At 56.6% G+C, this 17029-nt stretch overlaps 3 non-coding genes across 3 annotated transcripts; all 3 read left to right on the top strand.

Moving 5' to 3' along the window:
• The first annotated feature begins 1913 nt into the window (after positions 1-1913).
• Positions 1914-2032, top strand: LOC138430681 (5S ribosomal RNA). Its single transcript, XR_011253357.1, has one exon. It is a non-coding gene; the product is annotated as a 5S ribosomal RNA (ribosomal RNA).
• Positions 2033-3994: 1962 nt separating this feature from the next.
• On the top strand, positions 3995-4113 carry LOC138430613 (5S ribosomal RNA). Its single transcript, XR_011253301.1, has one exon. It is a non-coding gene; the product is annotated as a 5S ribosomal RNA (ribosomal RNA).
• Positions 4114-6074: 1961 nt separating this feature from the next.
• Positions 6075-6193, top strand: LOC138430680 (5S ribosomal RNA). The gene has a single exon (XR_011253356.1). It is a non-coding gene; the product is annotated as a 5S ribosomal RNA (ribosomal RNA).
• Positions 6194-17029: the final 10836 nt, after the last annotated feature.

Below are 17029 nucleotides of genomic sequence, written 5' to 3'. Positions count from 1 at the left end.
CTCTCCTTTAGCCCCCGGCCCCAGCCGCACCGCAAGCCGCACCAGCCGCTGGCCCCTGGCACCCCACCGCGCTCAGAGCCGCCGCCTGCCTTCCAGCCCCTCTCAGGTTGGCTGGCCGGGGCCCCGACTCCCGCTGCAGACCTGGGTTGCCTCCGCGCGGCCCGCGAGCCCCTCGGCTTTCGGCGGCCAGGAAACCAGAGGAACGGCGGCGGCGGGGGCGCGGGGGTCTCTGTCTGGGGCTCCCTTGGCAGGCCTCAGGCAATTCTGGGCGGGGCCGGGGCCCCAGCCCCACCCCCAGACGCATCCTGGCAGGCAACCTCGCGGTCTCCCGCAGGCGCGGGCGCACAACACACACACACACACACACACACACACACACACACACACACCCTCACGCCCGCCCCCCTCCCCCCAAACACAGGCACACCTCCCGCAGCCCAGACAGGTCAAGAGCCGGAAACCACAAGTAAGGGAGACGGAGAAAGAGGGAGAGAGAGAGACAGCAAGAGGACCGCACAGGCTTCCAAAGCCCCGGCCGCCACACCCTCCCCCCTCCACTGTGGGTATCCACCCGGCCCCCCCAGTCGACCCGACGCCACCGTCGCCCACCGACACACTCACACGCACACTCTCTCCCACACTCACCCTCTGGCCTGGGGGCGGGGGCTGGGTCTCGCCTCAGGGAGCCAAGCCGAAGGGGACCTTTGAGACCTCGGCTGCGAGGAAGTCTTGGGGTCCCCACGGGTGATTGCCAGCCCCAGGGCACCGCGTCCAGCCGGGGCTCGCCGGGCCCAAGGCTCACGCCCCCTCCCTTGCGCGCGGGCCGCTCTCTGCGGTGTGTGACGGTCTGTGCCAGAGTGTCCGTCTCGGATGGGATGCCGTCCCCTGTGCCCTGTCCGTCTCCCGCTTTCCTTCTCGCTGTGGGTCGGTCGCTCTGTGTCTCCGTCTCTCTGGCTCTCCCTCCCTGGGTGTGCCTGCGCGCTCGTGTCTGTCTGTCTGTCTGCATCTGCATCTGCATCTGCATCTGCCCTCTCGCCGTCTTGGGAGCCTGTCTCTGAACCTTCATCTCTTTGCGTCTCTGTCTCTCCTGACCCCCGGCCTGCCGTCCCTTCCTCTGGCCCCGGCCTCTCACGGGTGGGTGCTCTGGCCGTGGCCCTGGCTGACGAGCTTGCGCCGGCCGGCTGTCTCACTTGGCGTGGGTGCCTGCGAGTGTGTCTGTGTGCCTGTCCGTGTGGCTGCACGTCGCTCGTCTGCACCCTCAGCAAGGTCCGGTGCTTGGAGGGCGGCGTGGGGGCAAGGGGGGGGCCTCGGTAGGGCGAAGGGGCGGGGCTGACGAGCTCTGGTCGCCGGCGCTGGTGGCTGCAGGTGGGTTTGGGCACCGCGCAGGTGCCGGGCAGGATGGGCGCTCAGGGCCACGGCTGGGCTGCGCCTAGGCCCGCAGGAGGCTCAGAGGACCGCGGGCCCCAGCGGGCCCCGAGGCCCTGGGCAGCGAACGCCTTGGGGAGGTGGGCGAGGGGCTGGGGGAGGGGCGGCGGCCCCCGAGCCGGGTGGTGCCTGGAGGGTCCCAGGGTGGGAGAGCGCCACGACCTCGGCGCCCCTCACTCCACCCTCCCCGCTACACCCACCGGCGGGCACACCCGGCCGGCTGCTCCCGGTCCCGGAAGCCCTGTGGTCCCCCGGGCCGGGCCGGCGGTGTGTTGGCCGGGGGGGGGGGGGGGGGGGGGGCGGGCGCGGGGCGGCGTGTGCCGGCCACCGGGCCGCCGGGAGTCCGGTCGCGGGTGGTGCAGCTCAAGTGCAGCGCGCGCTCCGTGGAGAGCTGGAGAGCTGCGGCCGCCGGCTGGCCCGGACGGCAGGTCAGAGCGAAAGGCAGGCGCAGCGCAGGGCTCTTAGGGCGCCTGGCGGCAGCCGCCTCCGTCTACGGCCATACCACCCTGAACGCGCCCGATCTCGTCTGATCTCGGAAGCTAAGCAGGGTCGGGCCCGGTTAGTACTTGGATGGGAGACCGCCTGGGAATACCGGGTGCTGTAGGCTTTTTGTTGTTTCTGTTTTGCCCTGCCTCCCCTCTCCTTTAGCCCCCGGCCCCAGCCGCACCGCAAGCCGCACCAGCCGCTGGCCCCTGGCACCCCACCGCGCTCAGAGCCGCCGCCTGCCTTCCAGCCCCTCTCAGGTTGGCTGGCCGGGGCCCCGACTCCCGCTGCAGACCTGGGTTGCCTCCGCGCGGCCCGCGAGCCCCTCGGCTTTCGGCGGCCAGGAAACCAGAGGAACGGCGGCGGCGGGGGCGCGGGGGTCTCTGTCTGGGGCTCCCTTGGCAGGCCTCAGGCAATTCTGGGCGGGGCCGGGGCCCCAGCCCCACCCCCAGACGCATCCTGGCAGGCAACCTCGCGGTCTCCCGCAGGCGCGGGCGCACAACACACACACACACACACACACACACACACACACACACACCCTCACGCCCGCCCCCCTCCCCCCAAACACAGGCACACCTCCCGCAGCCCAGACAGGTCAAGAGCCGGAAACCACAAGTAAGGGAGACGGAGAAAGAGGGAGAGAGAGAGACAGCAAGAGGACCGCACAGGCTTCCAAAGCCCCGGCCGCCACACCCTCCCCCCTCCACTGTGGGTATCCACCCGGCCCCCCCAGTCGACCCGACCCCACCGTCGCCCACCGACACACTCACACGCACACTCTCTCCCACACTCACCCTCTGGCCTGGGGGCGGGGGCTGGGTCTCGCCTCAGGGAGCCAAGCCGAAGGGGACCTTTGAGACCTCGGCTGCGAGGAAGTCTTGGGGTCCCCACGGGTGATTGCCAGCCCCAGGGCACCGCGTCCAGCCGGGGCTCGCCGGGCCCAAGGCTCACGCCCCCTCCCTTGCGCACGGGCCGCTCTCTGCGGTGTGTGACGGTCTGTGCCAGAGTGTCCATCTCGGATGGGATGCCGTCCCCTGTGCCCTGTCCGTCTCCCGCTTTCCGTCTCGCTGTGGGTCGGTCGCTCTGTGTCTCCGTCTCTCTGGCTCTCCCTCCCTGGGTGTGCCTGCGCGCTCGTGTCTGTCTGTCTGTCTGCATCTGCATCTGCATCTGCATCTGCCCTCTCGCCGTCTTGGGAGCCTGTCTCTGAACCTTCATCTCTTTGCGTCTCTGTCTCTCCTGACCCCCGGCCTGCCGTCCCTTCCTCTGGCCCCGGCCTCTCACGGGTGGGTGCTCTGGCCGTGGCCCTGGCTGACGAGCTTGCGCCGGCCGGCTGTCTCACTTGGCGTGGGTGCCTGCGAGTGTGTCTGTGTGCCTGTCCGTGTGGCTGCACGTCGCTCGTCTGCACCCTCAGCAAGGTCCGGTGCTTGGAGGGCGGCGTGGGGGCAAGGGGGGGGCCTCGGTAGGGCGAAGGGGCGGGGCTGACGAGCTCTGGTCGCCGGCGCTGGTGGCTGCAGGTGGGTTTGGGCACCGCGCAGGTGCCGGGCAGGATGGGCGCTCAGGGCCACGGCTGGGCTGCGCCTAGGCCCGCAGGAGGCTCAGAGGACCGCGGGCCCCAGCGGGCCCCGAGGCCCTGGGCAGCGAACGCCTTGGGGAGGTGGGCGAGGGGCTGGGGGAGGGGCGGCGGCCCCCGAGCCGGGTGGTGCCTGGAGGGTCCCAGGGTGGGAGAGCGCCACGACCTCGGCGCCCCTCACTCCACCCTCCCCGCTACACCCACCGGCGGGCACACCCGGCCGGCTGCTCCCGGTCCCGGAAGCCCTGTGGTCCCCCGGGCCGGGCCGGCGGTGTGTTGGCCGGGGGGGGGGGGGGGGGGGGGGGGCGGGGACGTGGGCGGGGGCGGGGCGCGGGGCGGCGTGTGCCGGCCACCGGGCCGCCGGGAGTCCGGTCGCGGGTGGTGCAGCTCAAGTGCAGCGCGCGCTCCGTGGAGAGCTGGAGAGCTGCGGCCGCCGGCTGGCCCGGACGGCAGGTCAGAGCGAAAGGCAGGCGCAGCGCAGGGCTCTTAGGGCGCCTGGCGGCAGCCGCCTCCGTCTAAGGCCATACCACCCTGAACGCGCCCGATCTCGTCTGATCTCGGAAGCTAAGCAGGGTCGGGCCCGGTTAGTACTTGGATGGGAGACCGCCTGGGAATACCGGGTGCTGTAGGCTTTTTGTTGTTTCTGTTTTGCCCTGCCTCCCCTCTCCTTTAGCCCCCGGCCCCAGCCGCACCGCAAGCCGCACCAGCCGCTGGCCCCTGGCACCCCACCGCGCTCAGAGCCGCCGCCTGCCTTCCAGCCCCTCTCAGGTTGGCTGGCCGGGGCCCCGACTCCCGCTGCAGACCTGGGTTGCCTCCGCGCGGCCCGCGAGCCCCTCGGCTTTCGGCGGCCAGGAAACCAGAGGAACGGCGGCGGCGGGGGCGCGGAGGTCTCTGTCTGGGGCTCCCTTGGCAGGCCTCAGGCAATTCTGGGCGGGGCCGGGGCCCCAGCCCCACCCCCAGACGCATCCTGGCAGGCAACCTCGCGGTCTCCCGCAGGCGCGGGCGCACAACACACACACACACACACACACACACACACACACACACACACCCTCACGCCCGCCCCCCTCCCCCCAAACACAGGCACACCTCCCGCAGCCCAGACAGGTCAAGAGCCGGAAACCACAAGTAAGGGAGACGGAGAAAGAGGGAGAGAGAGAGACAGCAAGAGGACCGCACAGGCTTCCAAAGCCCCGGCCGCCACACCCTCCCCCCTCCACTGTGGGTATCCACCCGGCCCCCCCAGTCGACCCGACCCCACCGTCGCCCACCGACACACTCACACGCACACTCTCTCCCACACTCACCCTCTGGCCTGGGGGCGGGGGCTGGGTCTCGCCTCAGGGAGCCAAGCCGAAGGGGACCTTTGAGACCTCGGCTGCGAGGAAGTCTTGGGGTCCCCACGGGTGATTGCCAGCCCCAGGGCACCGCGTCCAGCCGGGGCTCGCCGGGCCCAAGGCTCACGCCCCCTCCCTTGCGCACGGGCCGCTCTCTGCGGTGTGTGACGGTCTGTGCCAGAGTGTCCGTCTCGGATGGGATGCCGTCCCCTGTGCCCTGTCCGTCTCCCGCTTTCCGTCTCGCTGTGGGTCGGTCGCTCTGTGTCTCCGTCTCTCTGGCTCTCCCTCCCTGGGTGTGCCTGCGCGCTCGTGTCTGTCTGTCTGTCTGCATCTGCATCTGCATCTGCATCTGCATCTGCCCTCTCGCCGTCTTGGGAGCCTGTCTCTGAACCTTCATCTCTTTGCGTCTCTGTCTCTCCTGACCCCCGGCCTGCCGTCCCTTCCTCTGGCCCCGGCCTCTCACGGGTGGGTGCTCTGGCCGTGGCCCTGGCTGACGAGCTTGCGCCGGCCGGCTGTCTCACTTGGCGTGGGTGCCTGCGAGTGTGTCTGTGTGCCTGTCCGTGTGGCTGCACGTCGCTCGTCTGCACCCTCAGCAAGGTCCGGTGCTTGGAGGGCGGCGTGGGGGCAAGGGGGGGGCCTCGGTAGGGCGAAGGGGTGGGGCTGACGAGCTCTGGTCGCCGGCGCTGGTGGCTGCAGGTGGGTTTGGGCACCGCGCAGGTGCCGGGCAGGATGGGCGCTCAGGGCCACGGCTGGGCTGCGCCTAGGCCCGCAGGAGGCTCAGAGGACCGCGGGCCCCAGCGAGCCCCGAGGCCCTGGGCAGCGAACGCCTTGGGGAGGTGGGCGAGGGGCTGGGGGAGGGGCGGCGGCCCCCGAGCCGGGTGGTGCCTGGAGGGTCCCAGGGTGGGAGAGCGCCACGACCTCGGCGCCCCTCACTCCACCCTCCCCGCTACACCCACCGGCGGGCACACCCGGCCGGCTGCTCCCGGTCCCGGAAGCCCTGTGGTACCCCGGGCCGTGCCGGCGGTGTGTTGGCCGGGGCGGGGGGGGGGCGGGGACGTGGGCGGGGCCGGGGCGCGGGGCGGCGTGTGCCGGCCACCGGGCCGCCGGGAGTCCGGTCGCGGGTGGTGCAGCTCAAGTGCAGCGCGCGCTCCGTGGAGAGCTGGAGAGCTGCGGCCGCCGGCTGGCCCGGGCGGCAGGTCAGAGCGAAAGGCAGGCGCAGCGCAGGGCTCTTAGGGCGCCTGGCGGCAGCCGCCTCCGTCTACGGCCATACCACCCTGAACGCGCCCGATCTCGTCTGATCTCGGAAGCTAAGCAGGGTCGGGCCCGGTTAGTACTTGGATGGGAGACCGCCTGGGAATACCGGGTGCTGTAGGCTTTTTGTTGTTTCTGTTTTGCCCTGCCTCCCCTCTCCTTTAGCCCCCGGCCCCAGCCGCACCGCAAGCCGCACCAGCCGCTGGCCCCTGGCACCCCACCGCGCTCAGAGCCGCCGCCTGCCTTCCAGCCCCTCTCAGGTTGGCTGGCCGGGGCCCCGACTCCCGCTGCAGACCTGGGTTGCCTCCGCGCGGCCCGCGAGCCCCTCGGCTTTCGGCGTCCAGGAAACCAGAGGAACGGCGGCGGCGGGGGCGCGGGGGTCTCTGTCTGGGGCTCCCTTGGCAGGCCTCAGGCAATTCTGGGCGGGGCCGGGGCCCCAGCCCCACCCCCAGACGCATCCTGGCAGGCAACCTCGCGGTCTCCCGCAGGCGCGGGCGCACAACACACACACACACACACACACACACACACCCTCACGCCCGCCCCCCTCCCCCCAAACACAGACACACCTCCCGCAGCCCAGACAGGTCAAGAGCCGGAAACCACAAGTAAGGGAGACGGAGAAAGAGGGAGAGAGAGAGACAGCAAGAGGACCGCACAGGCTTCCAAAGCCCCGGCCGCCACACCCTCCCCCCTCCACTGTGGGTATCCACCCGGCCCCCCCAGTCGACCCGACCCCACCGTCGCCCACCGACACACTCACACGCACACTCTCTCCCACACTCACCCTCTGGCCTGGGGGCGGGGGCTGGGTCTCGCCTCAGGGAGCCAAGCCGAAGGGGACCTTTGAGACCTCGGCTGCGAGGAAGTCTTGGGGTCCCCACGGGTGATTGCCAGCCCCAGGGCACCGCGTCCAGCCGGGGCTCGCGCGGCCCAAGGCTCACGCCCCCTCCGTTGGGGACCCCAAGTCTGCAGCAAGGCCTCTCTCTGTGGTGTGTCAGGGTCCGTGCCAATATGTCCATCTCGGATCGTATGCCATCCTCTGTCCCTGACTCCTTTTTTCTGCTTCTCTCTTCGTGTTCTGTTTGTCTGTCTCTGTCTCTCTGTCCCTGTGTGTGGGTGTCTTTTTGCGTCCTGAGGCACAGGAATTCGTGTCTGTCTGTCAATCTGCATCTCCGCCTCTGGGTCTGGAAGTCTGTCTCTGAAGCTTGGTCTCTTTCTGTGTCTGTCTCTCCTTACACCCGGCTCCGGTCTTCTGTGATGTAGTGATAATAGGAAAAATGAGTCTCCGATTATTGTTACTAAAGGCAAGTAAAAGAAAGGCGGGAAAACAGAACAAATGAAGTAAGAGTAGCAGAGTGAGAACCTCAGGGAAAAGAAACGGTACTGGGTAATCCAGTTTAGGTAGAGCGGGCCCAGTTCGGAGGGGTGGGGTAGGAGGGGAAGAAAATCCATATAAATCATGATTTAAGGTGCCCTGCATCTCTGTGTGTCTCTTCTTTTCACCCTGTTGGGCAGGCATGCCCTAATTACTAGAGGATTTTCTTTTATTTTCTAAATAAAACTGAGTCATAACATGGAGTAAGAGTGTTCCAGAAAAACATCTATTTCTGCTTTACTGACTATGCCAAAGCCCTTGACTGTGTGGATCACAATAAACTGTGGAAAATTCTGAAAGAGATGGGCATACCAGACCACCTGACCTGCCTCTTGAGAAATCTGTATGCAGGTCAGGAAGCAACAGTTAGAACTGGTCATGGAACAACAGAATGGTTCCAATTAGGTAAAGGAGTACGTCAAGGCTGTAAATTGTCACCCTGCTTATTTAACTTATATGCAGAGTACATCATGAGAAACACTGGACTGGAAGAAACACAAGCTGGAATCAAGATTGCTGGGAGAAATATCAATAACCTCAGATATGCTGATGACACCACCCTAATGGCAGGAAGTGAAGAGGAGCTAAAAAGCCTCTTGATGAAAGTGAAAGAAGAGAGTGAAAAAGTTGGCTTAAAGTTCAACATTCAGAGAACGAAGATCATGGCATCTGGTCCCATCACTTCATGGGAAATAGATGGGGAAACAGTGGAAACAGTGTAAGACTTTATTTTTTGGGGCTCCAAAATCACTGCAGATGGTGACTGCAGCCATAACATTAAAAGATGCTTACTCCTTGGAAGAAAAGTTATGACCAACCTAGAGAACATATTCCAAAGCAGAGATATTACTTTGCCGACTAAGGTTCGTCTAGTCAAGGCTATGGTTTTTCTAGTGGTCATGTATGGATGTGAGAGGTGGACTGTGAAGAAGGCTGAGCACTGAAGAACTGATGCTTTTGAACTGTGGTGTTGGAGAAGACTCTTGAGAGTCCCTTGGACTGCAAGGAGGTCCAACCAGTCCATTCTGAAGGAGATTAACCCTGGGATTTCTTTGGAAGGAATGATGCTAAAGCTGAAACTCCAGTACTTTGGTCACCTCATGGGATGAGTTGACTCATTGGAAAATACTCTGATCCTGGGAGGGATTGGGGGCAGGAGGAGAAGGGGACGACAGAGGATGAGATGGCTGGATGGCATCACTGACTCGATCGACGTTAGTCTGAGTGAACTCCGGGAGATGGTGATGAACAGGGAGGCCTGGCGTGCTGTGATTCATGGGGTCGCAAAGAGTCAGACACGCCTGAGCGGCTGAACTTAACTGAACTGAACCTCCTAAGTTAAAGAAAGTCTCAGAGTCCTCAAGAAAAAATTCAGACACCACAGGATCTGAAGGAACAAGCAGGAGAGTTCTCTGGGTGGCTACAATCTCTCTTTGGGTATCTTCCTGTGATGGGAATTTGGAGTTGGCCGATGCCCCTTCTGGTCCTTGTTATAGCATATTGATGCTGCTTATGATTGCTCCATGTATTATCAATTGTCTAGCTCGTTTTGTCTCTGCCCAGGTCAACAAGCTACAACATGCATTGCCAGTTCAACAAGGATATATAAAACTATAGCCGACCACAGAAAATATCACTCACCCTTAGATGGACACCACTATAAAGACTCTGAGGCCTGAGACTGGCAAGAGGGGGAGGCCCAATGCCCCTCACCATCCCAGTTCAGCAGGAAGTAGCCAGAGAGACCTCGACATCCCTATTCCCAAAGAATTGGGCCTCCTAGCTCTTGAGGGAGGAATGTTAGGTAGTTAGAATAGGAAAAAAGAGTACAGGATGGTGGTGGCTAAAAGACAAGGAAGGGAAAAGCCCTTGAAAACAGAACAAAGGAAGGGCTGAGGACCAGAGTGAGAACCTCAGGCAGAAGAAACAGCATTCGAGGCTAGCCCAGCTCACATCGGGCAGGCCCAGGGGGAGGAGAAAAACATATAAAAAGAGGAGTCAGAGGACCTGGGGTCTCTCTCTCTCTCCTCTTCACGTCTTTTGGGTCGGCATGCCCTCACGCCTCAAGGATGTATTTTCCTTCGTTTTCTAAATAAAACTGAGGTGTAACACAGGGCTGTAACACTGGTCTGTCCGAGAGCTGTAACACTGACCAGTCCAAGGGCTGTAATGCTGGTCCGTCGCTTCAAGTTTTTGTTGTGATGAGACAGAAGTGAGGAAATTACACACTCCCCCAACACCTCCTCTGGCCCCGGCCTCTCACACGTGCTACGGTTGGCCATCTTGCACTGGCTGTGGATTCCTGGAGTGGCTCCTTAAGTTGCTGGCCTGCTCTCCTTAGTGAACATTCCAGCTTGAGTAAAGGGCCTGCTGCCAACTTGGGGCCAGATCCTTTGCTTGTTGGGTGACTTAGGGGCCGGGTGCCTTGGTAGGGCATAGGGGTGAGTCAGATGACCTTAAGCGACTCTTCTGTTGGCTCCCGCTATTGCAGGGCATGATGGGAGGTCATGATTCTGGCTGGGGTGCCCTTGGTTTGTTAGGGGGCACATAAGACTGAGGGCCCTGGCTCATGTAACCAGACACCTCAGGAGACAGCTTCCCCAAAGCAGGGTTCTATATCGTGACCCCGGCATGGATGGGTCTAAAGAGGTGGGAGAGCACAGAGATTTTTGCATCCGCCCCCCTCCTGTCTGGTAGTACTGTAATATCTCTAGTTGTGGGGACTGGGGAAGCCTTCTACAGCCTTGTTGGAGGTGGAATGCGGGTTGCGGGGCTTATCTGTAATTAGGCCTTTTGTACAGCCGTGGTTGCTAGGCTTCTCTTAAGCTTTGGCATAGTTACTGCCACAAGTCAGCTGTGAATCTTCACTGGATCTTTTTTTTTTGTCCTGGAAAATTGGTTTGCAGAAAGGAAAGGAGAAAACCCTTACCATTACTCAGCTGATTTCATGAAATGTAGCCAATGGAACGCGTTTTCTGAAGATCTCTTAATTTGAAAAATATATTCTTTAACTGACAGGTGGATCATAGTCTGTTTGCGATTTACATAGTCTAGAAACAGCAAAATGTGATGAAAAGAATTTTCAAATATGTGGAGTGCATTTTAGGTATTAATATTTTAAAATGTCTTCTATGATTAGAAAGGAAAAATATCTTTGGACCTGATTTCTTAAACTCAGAGCTTTCCTTATTCAAATTCTTCTGCATTGTACTTAGGGCATTATTTTGGTGTTGAATAGTACTAGATGGGAAGAATCAGAGGAATCTTCATTCAGTTGCAGCAGCCACCTTCTCAGGACCCTGGGGTAGTTGCAGGAGAAGAGTGGTCTACTGGCAACAACTGCTGTGGAATCAGGTGGATGTGACAGAGTGTATCCCAGCTGTTTAATAGCTCTGTGGGCTTTTCAACAATTTATTAATACTTCTCTTGGCACCTTTATATAAAACTTGTTTGTTTAGGCATGATGATACTGATTGTAAAAACAGTGATCGTATGTTTTCTACCTATATCCATGCCCTTTGCAATGTGATTTTACAGCTGGTTCTGTAAAAAGTGAAACCAAAAATGGAGAGACAGAAATCAGTCCTTTCAACTTTGGGTTGAGGCTGGTCTCATGTGCTTTGGCGAGAAAAATGCAGTAAGTATGACCCTGACAGCTTTGGGCCTAGGCTGGAAAGATAGTGAATATTTTGCTTTTTCTCTGGATCCCTGCTCTCCATGAAAACAAGCCCATATGAGCTTGCTGGATGACAGCCAGGTGCCCAGGTGGCCCCCAGCTCAACCCCAAAAGTAGAGCACCCTAGTCAACCAGCAACAGACCATACACGCACCTTGGTGTCCAGGTGAAATGAAAGAATGGCTCAGCTGAGCTAAACTCACGGTGCTGACTATGAGTTCAACCACGAGCTAGCTAGGTTTTGGGGTGGTTTATCATCCAACGGTAGCCAATTAGCACACACAACCAATTAACATGCACACCCATTCTAAGCTGGATGCCAGGTCCAGTGGCTAAGACAACTAGCTCCCGATGTTAGGGGCCTGAGTTCCATTCCTGGTCAGGAAAGTAGATCCCACATGCCTCAGCTAAATAAATAAATTTAAAAAAACACTTCTTCATCTGTGTACTTCCATGTGTTGACACAGCCCACGGAGGGGCACTGTTAATGTGTTTGTGGATTTCCATACCAGTCACAGGAAGAATGGTGGAGAAAAGGAGAGACAAAGCAGCCTGGCTCCGAGTCCTCACCAGAACTTCTGGGATCACAAGTCCTTGCACAGGGTAGATCATATATTCTTCCTGGCTGTTAACTTCCCCTACTGCAGCTGCTGCTGCCAGTTTCCACCCCATGTGCTATTGCAGGGTGGTTGTGATCTTGTCTGCCAACACCAGCCCACTTGTGGTGGCAGCATGGCTCTGTGATGGAGAGGACTGTGAAGGCAAGTTCAGGCTGAGGAGGAGGGAGGCCTCTGCTACCAGCTTCTGCATCAGCTGCATTTCCAAGCACTGCCCCCCCCCCGCCCCCACCTTCCGTGCTGCTCCCACTCATAAGGAGGCACTCAAGAGCTTCAACCAACAGACCTGGGCATTCAGGGAGCTTCCCAGTCAGAGAACTTTCTCGATTCACCTTCACTGAATATATCTGATTAGGATATATTTGCAAGCACAGACGTTTATAGGTACTCTGTTTGTGTTTTGGACTTGCACCCTCACCCAGAAATTAATTTATTTAAAAAAATACTGAAAAAATTCTGAGGAGTTCATCATTAAACTCCCTACTTCTCTTATTTGTAACTTTATTGCCTTATGACTTGGAAATGTGTAAACTTCGTGTCCTTTTTACTAAGTATATCCTTTTGTTTACAGGATATGAATTTATTTATTAGCAAGACTGTTGGCTCAGGTTTTTAAAAAATTCATTTGTTACCACAATCTTTGGGGTTTCTACATACGTGTCAGTTATGTTTCCAGTTTTGAGTGCTTTAAAAAAGAAAAAACATTCTGGCCCTTCATACTGTCTCTTAGACTTTTCCTCTAGAGTCCGTGATCTAATACCTTTTTTGTCTATTAAGACTGCTTTGGCAGGCTTCCTTGGTGGCTCAGACGGTAAAGAACCTGCCTGCAATGCGGTAGATCCGGGTTCCAGCCCTGCGTTTGGAAGGTTCTCCTGGAGAAGGCACTGGCTACTCACTCCAGTATTCTTGCCTGGAGAAATTCCATGGACAGAGGAGCACGGCGGGCTACAGTCCGTGGGGTCGCAAAGGACACGACTGAGAGCCACTAATACTTTCACTTTCAGCTCTAGATGCCGGGTCCAGAGGGAAGATTTTCCGCAGTCCAGAGGGAGAGAGAAAAAGGAGGCCTTCAAAAGGCAATTCCAGGTCCCTAGGTACCAGGTACTGTACTTCTGTTTTAAACTGGACTTACTGTTTCAGACACCCAGCGTGGGGCTTCAACGAGTTGTCCGTAAAGATCTGAGTAACCACGGAGGCGCCCCACGCCCCAGCCTCACTGCACTTGGCGGCGGAGCGGGGACCAAAGGAGACGGTGCGGCCAGAGGAGTGCGCAGAGCGGCAGCTGGCCCAGCCGAGCTCCAGGAACCCCAGGCTGCGCTGCGCGGGCTGCCGGAAGTGCAAGCCGCTCGCTGGTCAGCGAGAAACCCAGTCTCACCACCAGCATCTCGTGGAGACGTACCTGTCTGCAGGGTGACTCCAGCCACACTGGGCTCCCCGCCTCGCTTTGTCTCCGCAGGCAGGAGGTGCTGGGGAAGAAAACGCTCTCTTCTTTGCGTGGCAGGACCTCCCTCCGGAGGGAAGGCGAGGGGTAGGGGGGGCTCGCTGCGCATTCTGGGAGCGGTAGTCTCCGCTGCTGCAGCCGGCGGCTTGCAGGGCTGTAGAACTACAGTTCCCGGTTGCACAGGGTAGGGCGTGGGGGTGGTGCCCAGCCTTCCGCGCTCACGGAGGGGCAGGGCGGGAGGCGGGGCTGTCGCGGCGCATTCTAGGTGCTGTGGTGTCTTAACCAGCTGTATCAAGTGTCTTGGGGAGGTTGTTTAGTCCCCCAATCCTGTCCGACTCTTTGTGACCCCATAGGCTGCGGCACGCCAGGCTTCCCTGTCCTTCGCTATCTCCCGCAGTTTGCTCAAACTCATGTCCATTGAATCAGTGATGCCGTCCAACCGTCTCATTCTCTGTTGTCCACTTCTCCTCCTGCCCTCAATCTTTCCATGCATCAAGGTCTTTTTCAATGAGTTGGTACTTCGGATTAGGTGGAGCTTTAGCTTCAGCATCGGTCCTTCCAATGAATATTCAGGATTGATTTCCTTTAGGATTGATGGGTTTGATCTCCTTGCTGTCCAAGGGACTCTGGAGGGTCTTCTCCAGCACCACAGTTCAAAAGCATCAGTTCTTTGGCACTCAGCCTTCTTTATGGTCCCAACTCTCACATCCATACATGACTACTGGAAAAACCATAGGTTTGACTATATGGACCTTTGTTGGTAATGTCTCTGTTTATTAATATGCTGTCTAGCTTTTCATTGCTTTTCTTCCAAGGAGCAAGCGTCTTTTAATTTCATGGCTGCAGTCACTGTCTGAAGTGATTTTGGAGCCCAAGAAAATAGTCTATCACTGTTTCCATTGTTTCCCTATCTATTTGCCATGAAGTGAGGGGACTGGATGCCATTATCTTCATTTTTTGAATGTTGAGTTTTAAGCCAGCTTTTCCACTCTCCTCTTTCATCTTCATCAAGAGGCTCTCTAGTTCTTTGTTTTCTTCCAAAAGGGTGACGTCATCTGCATATCTGAGGTTATTGATATTTCTCCCAGCAGTCATGATTCTAGCTTGAGCTTCATCCAGCCTGGCATTTCACATGATATACTCTGCATATAAATTAAATAAGCAGAGTGAAAACATACAGCCTTAATGTAGTCCTTTCCAAATTTTGAACCAGTCCATTGTTCCATGTCTGGTTCTAACTGTTGCTTCATGTCTTGCATACAGGTTTCTCAAGAGCCAGGTAAGGTGGTCTGGTATTTCCATCTCTTTAAGAATTTGCCATAATTTGTTGTGGTCCACACAGTCAAAGGTTTTATCACAGTCCATGAAACAGAAGCAGATGTTTTTCTGTAATGAGAAGCTAACAGGCAGGAAGAAAAGGGATCTCCAAATGGAGGAAATAGGCTGCAAGTGTCAGACATTTTTTTAAAAAATCTCTCTCTTAAGCGGCAGCAGGAAACAAACAAGTGTTAGATTTTTTCCCCTTCTCGATACAAGTTTAAAAAGAGGTTTCTTTTAAAATTCTGTGTTGTCATGATGACACCTGGCTCCACCTGAACTTTTCTCAAACCAATGCATTTTTTCTTGTGGAAATGTTTGTCTTAAGCTACGCTAATGAAATATGTATTTACTCTAGACTCTGTCTTCAAGTCAGTTCTGCCTAAGACTCGGAACTGACTTCAAAAACCAGTATGTTTTACTCATACATCATTCTCCTAATCTAATGAAACTCTATATTTACTTGGAAACCTGCCTTTCTTCAAGATTCATGTCAACCGTTTTATGGCCTGGGATGACTCACTTGGTGCCAATGTTATCTCAAAATGTACATTGTGAGTGAGGGGCCTGGTGCTACTCTGAATTTTGAGACATTTCCTTTCTATAATTAACAGCAAGCTAGTGCTAGTAACTGTATAACATCCGGCTAAAGACTAGCAGGGGGGCACTCTTTCTGCCCCGTTCTGATGTCTATGTCAGAAGCTTTCTCTATTTCTTTTATACTTAAATAAAACTTTATTATAAAAGAGCTCTGAGTGATCAAGCCTCATCACTTGCCCCAGATTGAATTCTTCTCCTCCAGAGGCCAAGAATCCCAGCATCTTTCATGGTTCACTAATAATCTTTCAGTTCCCTTTCTTTTCCTATGATTCAACAGATGTTGTTGGCAATTTGATCTCTGATTCCTCTGCCTTTTCTAAATCCAGCTTGTACATCTGGAAGCTCTCAGTTCACATACTGTTGAAGCCTAGCTTGAAGGATTTTGAGCATTGCCTTGCTGGCATGTGAAATGAGTGCAACTGTGCAGTAGACTGAACATCCTTTGATGTTGCTCCTCTTTGGGATTAGAATGAAAACTGCCCTTTTCGAGTTCTGTGGCCACTGCTGAGTTTTCCAAATTTGCTGGCACATTGATAGCAACACTTTGACAGCATCATCTTTTAGGATTTGAAATAGCTTAGCTAGAATTCCATCACGTCTACTAGTAATGCATCCTAAGGCCCACTTGACTTCACACTCCAGGATGTCTGTCTCTAGGTGAGTGATCACACCATCGTGGTTCTCTGGGTCATTAAGACGTTTTTTGAATAGTTCTTCTGTGTATTCTTGCCACCTTTTCTTAATATCTTCTGCTTCTGTTAGGTCCATACCATTTCTGTCCTTTATTGTGCCCATCTTTGCATGAAAATTCCCTTTGTGTCTCTAATTTTCTTGAGATCTCTAGTCTTTCCCATTCTATTGTTTCTTCTATTTCTTTTCATTTATCACTGAGGAAGTCTTTTTTATCTCTCCTTGCTCTTCTTTGCAACTCTGCATTGAGACGGGTATCCCTTTTCTTTTCTCCTTTGCCTTTTGCTTCTCTTCTTTACTCAACTATTTGTAAGGCATCCTCAGGCAGCCAATTTTTCTTTCTGCATTTCTTTCCCTTGGTGGTGGTTTCTTCACTGCCTCCTGTACAAATATTATGAACTTCCATCCGTAGTTCTTCAGGCACTCTATCATATCTAACTGCTTGAATATATTTGTCACTTCCACCGTATAATCACATACCTGAATGGCCTAGTGGTCTTCCCTACTCTCTTCCATATAAGTCTGAATTTTGCAATAAGGAATTCATGATCTGAGCCACAGTCAGCTCCCAGTCTTATGGGGCTGCTTGACTGCCATTTCCAGAATGTGCAGGGCTGGGAGGGGTTCCCGGCCCTCCAGTGCACAACAACAGGCGGGGCTGTGGGCGCCAGATGGCAGTTGGAGGCTGGGGTGCCCATGGAGTCCGGTCCTACATATCACTCCCCATCCTCCCCTGTGAAATGAGTTGCAGGGAAGAGAAGAAGGGACTTAGAGGGGTGTAAAGGCTGTGATTACAGCCTGCAGCCTGCCCTGTGCATCTCAGTTTTGTCCCAGATCAGATCTTGGCCTTCCTGCTGCCGCCTGTCTTTGCAGCTTTGTTCATTCTCCCGTCTGTGAGGCCAGTCCAGGCCCAGAAAACTATGCTTTTCTCTTCTAAACTGTTTATGGTAACCGGTTTGATATCTGAGAAACTATATTTGCTTGCTGATCTCCTCTTCCTCCACCGAAATTGCCCCCGTTTGGGGAGAAGGTCATCATAGTGGCCCTGTTCGAAAGCACAACTAAAGAGTGGGAGAAGGGATGTGGACTGGGGCTTCGTGAAATACGACCCGAAAGACACACAGAGTGCCTTTTTCGGAAATTTGGATGTTGAGGCATTTAGTCTGCTGAGATGAGTCTCCTCAGTTCCCAAGTGAGTATCTAGTAGGCCACTGTCATTTAAGTGGTGAGGTCTCAAAAAA

This window comes from Ovis canadensis, chromosome 25, assembly GCF_042477335.2.
Source record: "Ovis canadensis isolate MfBH-ARS-UI-01 breed Bighorn chromosome 25, ARS-UI_OviCan_v2, whole genome shotgun sequence".
Classification (NCBI taxonomy): domain Eukaryota; kingdom Metazoa; phylum Chordata; class Mammalia; order Artiodactyla; family Bovidae; genus Ovis; species Ovis canadensis.
This window is presented reverse-complemented; position numbering and strand designations above follow the sequence as displayed.